Source organism: Neoarius graeffei, chromosome 5 (assembly GCF_027579695.1).
Source record: "Neoarius graeffei isolate fNeoGra1 chromosome 5, fNeoGra1.pri, whole genome shotgun sequence".
Taxonomy (NCBI): domain Eukaryota; kingdom Metazoa; phylum Chordata; class Actinopteri; order Siluriformes; family Ariidae; genus Neoarius; species Neoarius graeffei.
The window spans coordinates 65,488,022-65,493,129 of record NC_083573.1 but is presented as its reverse complement, the minus strand read 5'-3'; positions in this window follow the sequence as shown (position 1 = coordinate 65,493,129).

Here is a 5,108-nt window from a genome sequence, read left to right as displayed (position 1 = left end):
TCCTTACTTCCTCCTTGCTAATCTGCTGTGCTTCCTGATTCACCATCTCCACCTCCACTATCTCTCTCATTTTCTTCATTCATCAGCTTCTCAAAGTACTCCATCCACCATCTCAACCCACTATTCTCAAAGTATTCCACACACTCTTCACTTGTCAGCACATTTCCATCTGCATCATTTATCATCCTAACCTGCTGCACATCCTTCCCAGCTTGGTCTCATCATCTTGCTAATTGGTACAGGTCCTTTTCTCCAGTCTTAGTGTCTAAACTTTCATATAGTGCATCATGTGCTTTTTCCTTCACCTTTGCCACTGCTCTCTTTGCTTTCCCTCGCATCTCCTTGGATTCTTGTCTGCTCTCTTGATCTCTCTTTTTTGTCTCAGTTTTGCTTTGCCAACTTCTTCCTCCTCATACTCTCCTAGACATCATCATTTCACCACCAAGTCTCCTTGTCTTCCTTTCGTTGTCATGATGTCAGTCCCAGTACCTCCCTAGCTGTCTCCCTCACCACTTCTGCCATAGTTGTCTAATCATCTAATACTTCTTCACCCAATGTCTGTCTCACCATATCCCTAAATTCTGACTTACAGTCTTACTCCTTCAATTTTGGTTTAGCTTTCTCTTTCTTCCTCTTTTTTTATCTCTAAGGTCATCCTCCCAACCACCATCCAATGCTGTTTAGCTACACTCTCCCCTGCCATCCCTTTGCAGTCTCCAGTCTCTTTCAGACTGCATCTCTGACATAAAATATAGCCCACTGGAGAACATCTTCCTCCACTCTTATATGTTACTTTATGCTCTTCTTTCTTCTTAAAGTATGTATTCATCACAGCTATTTCCATCCTCTTCGCGAAATCCACCACCATCTGCCCTTACACATTTCTCTGCTTCACTCCATACCTACCCATCACCTCCTCATCATCCCTCTTCCCTTCTCCAACATGTCCATTTAGTTCTGCTCTAATCACCACTCTTTCCATTTTTTGGTATACTTTCAACCACTTCATCCAACTCAATCCAGAATCCTTCTTTCTCCTCAATCTCACACCCCACTTGAGGGGCATATGCATTGACAATGTTCATCATCACCCCTTCGATTTCCAGCTTCACCCTCATGGGCGGCATGGTGGTGCAGTGGTTAGCACTGTCGCCTCACAGCAAGAAGGTTCTGGGTTTGAGCCCAGTGGCTGACGGGGGCCTTTCTGTGTGGAGTTTGTATGTTCTCCTCATGTCTGCATGGGTTTCCTCTGGGTGCTCCGGTTTCCCCCACAGTCCAAAGACATGTGGTTAGGTTAACATGGGGCGGCCTTGAGCAAGGCGCCTCACCCCCAACTGCTCCCTGGGTGCTGTAGTATAGCTGCCCACTGCTCTGGGTATGTGTGTGTGCTCATTGCTCACTTGTGTGTGCATGTGTGTGTTCACTGCTTCAGATGGGTTAAATGCAGAGGTTAAATTTCATTTTGTGCTCGAGTGATTGTGTGACAAATAAAGGCTTCTTTGTCACTCACTCTCTTTACCTCCGACATACTCTTCATTCAGGATTACCTCTACACCATTTCTCCTCCCATCTACAGTGTGATAGAAAAGTTTGAAACCACATCCAATGTTCCTGGCCTTACTTCCCTTCCACTTTGTTTCTTGTATACACAGGATGTCAATCTTTCTCCTCTCCATCACATCAGCCAATTCTCTTCCTTTACCAGTCATAGTGCCAACATTTAAAGTTCCAACTTTCAGTTCCACTCTCTTGCCTTTTCTACACTTGCGTTCCTTCTGAATTCGCCTTCCACCTCTCTTTCTCCTCCTTTTCCCACCAGTAGCATAATTTCCACTGGTGCCCTGTTGGGAAACAGTTCCAGTGGTGGTCATTGTTAACCCGGGCCTCGACCAAACTGAGATGAAAGTCCTCTTCTTCATCATCCGCATAGTTGATTTGAAATGAGTTTTACACCAGATGCCCTTCCTGATGCAACCCTCACCATTTATCTGGGCTTGGGACCAGTGCTACGAATGCACTGGCTTGTGCACCTCAGTAGTTGGATTATTTGTTGTGTTCTGGATTAAATTTGTTGTGCTGTATTAATTGGGCTTTTATCCTACATTTGCTATGGATGTTGTATTTAGTCTGCATCCGAAATCCTATTATACACTGAGATAATAGAAAACAGGTGCATAGGGCAAATAAATTTATGTATCTCAAACAGAATATATTACATGCAGGGATAATCTGAATCTGTGAGTCTTTTTTTTTTCTTTTTTTTTTTCCTGGGCTGCCTACCCTGCCGTCTCTTACACTGTCACTGGAGAGAAGAGACAAGTGCAAATGAGCCCTTTGACTCACAACAGCCAAAATAACAACAACAAAAAAGAAATAAATAAGGAAGATGAAACGAGAGAAGGCGGGAGAGAGATGGTGCAAGATGAAATGGAGACCTGCCGCTGAGCTCAAGGACGTGGCGCGCGACTGCGTAATTAGAAATGTACACAGATGATTTAGATGCGGAGATCTGATTAGGGAAAGCAGCCCAGTCTTAATCTTAATCAGCTCACTTCTGAGAGCCACTCATACATGCAGGGGGTGGGGGTGAAGCCGAGAAGGGGAGCACACACACTCAACTCAAACATAGTGAGACACACAGAGAGAATGGGAGACAGACCGACAGACAGGCAGACAGACAGACAAACAAACAGACAGACTCACAGAGACAAGATAAATAGAAGAAGAATCAGGAAGATCTGCTAATGGACAGAGGAAATTGGTGAACACACACAGACAGAGACAGACACAGATACGCAAAAGACAAAATGAAAAACAAGTCTCTAATACATGCAACTCAAAATAGGCATGAACTAGAAAGATTCAATTTAGCTTGGAAATCATGTCACAGAAAGCAAAAACCTTTTTTAATTTTTTTTTCATTAAGTAGATTACAAAAGGATTTTGTTTTTTGAAATTTGATTTTGTGTGTGTGTGTGTGTGTGTGTGTGTGTGTGTGTGTGTGTGTGTGTTCAGTTATTTGACCCATGTAGACAGAAGTTGAAGTTGGGCTTTTTTTTTCTTCCATCACTGCCAAAAATGTGAACCAAAAATGGCCAAAAGTTTGTGGACACCTGCCCATCATACCCACATGTGCTTGTTGAGCATCTCATTCCAGAGCTGGTCACCCATTTACTCAGACCCCGTCCACACGTAGCCAGGTATCTGCTAAATCGAAGATATTTTTCTATGTTTTGGCCTGTCATCCACATGAAGACACATCAAAAACGAATATTTAAAAAAACTCTGGGCAAAGTGAAGATTTTTGAAAACTCCGTGTATGCCTTTTCGTGTAGACAGAGATAACCGGAGTTTTGCGTTTTAGAAGTCACAATCTGCGCCAAAAAAATGACAACAAATCTGCCCTGACTAGCTCGCCCCTTTCATGAGGGAAGTTGTTAGAACCCTCCGCGGGATACTGCTCCAAAAACAGGGTCAATATGTCCACATATTTGCTTTGACAAGATTCCCAATCAACGTTTTCTTGCGTCTTTTGAAGTTTATACTCCAAAATTGTGTTTAGAAGCAATTCTGTCTCCGAGTCTGTCCAGACAAACGAGCTTGCCGCCATGTTTTATGTTTAGGCGGAAGTGACGCCAACAGAGGGCTATCCTGATGTGATTAGGGGGTAGGATTTGGGGAAATAATGCCATCTACAGGTTTGGAATGCTTATGAATGTGATTGAAAACGCAGATGTTCGGTTATGTGTGGAAGGGATTTTTTTCGAAGACAAGGTGGTGTGGATAAAACATTTTTATAAACGGGGGGGGATGTTCGGTTTTAAAAATACCCGGCTACCTGTGTACATGGCCTCAGTCTTCGAAGGAGTGTGTATTTGTGTAGCACCCTAGTTTACACATTTTGTGTCAATATTAAATAAAATTGTGTTGGAAGAATTCAGCTTTATTACACATAGTTATGTGTAGTTTTAAAATTAACACAAGCTGTGAATTTGTTCACAACATTTAATACATGTTCAGACTGATCTGTTCTACACAAACTCAGCATCAGCTTTTTTAATGCAAGAGCTGTTTGTTTTAGTTGAACAGCAGCCAGTACATTGTCTGATAATGACATTGACTTGCCATTCATTTTCATTGTATTGTATACTGTGGTACATAAAATATCATATTTTATATAATAATATGAAATAGCATTTATAGAATTAATAGTATTTACTTACTCGCAGTATAATACACCGGCTCTTTGTGGATAAGATTGAAGACCCCTGTTTACAACCCCCTGGTAATCGGTGGGATGACAGTAACTCAGGTGAGGGATTTCAGTGGGAGGATTTTAAATAATGAGGCTACTCAAGTAGTGTTACATTAACACTAGCTCTGTCTTCAGCTTGAATAACATTAGCTTGCTAATTGTTTTTAACAAGTATATTTAATGTGCTCTTGAAGTGGGTAATGACTGGTTTATGTTGTAGTTACAGTAGTAGTTAATTGGTTTTTGTTGGTAAGTGTGTATTTTGTGCATGGTGTCACGAGGTAATGCTAACATCCAGTGACTTTCGCTGGAGTGGGTGTTGTATATCAGAGTTGCATCATGGGAGTTGTATAATGTCGAAACCACTATTTTGATAGGGAGAGGATTCTCACCGGTGACAGCTAACAAAATTCTTGAGTTAAGTTGTACTTGAAATCATCAAAAATGACATTTTCTGCTGCTGTTATGTTTAATACTGGTTTAGTTTGGTTTCTAACAGAACTATTCAACTGTGTATTTTACTCTATATTACGTTTAGATGTTTGGATTAATTGACTAACTTTAATGTCCAAATGTCGCAGGCAGCTAATTTACATGGCATAAATATGGCAGGGGGATTTTTTTAAGTATTGTTGTTCAGTTTGCAAGATGGAAATTTAACTTGTGAGATATTTTATGTAATTGTGTGACATTTTTATAAGTACTTGTTTTGTACTGTTTGTATTATTAAAGAACCTGGTTAGAGCTCTCAGCTCTACTAATTATTCAGCTTCATGAGCTGGGAATAATTTTATAACTAAGATGTACCTCATATAACCATGGCTAGCTTAATCCAATTATTTCCCATGATGGC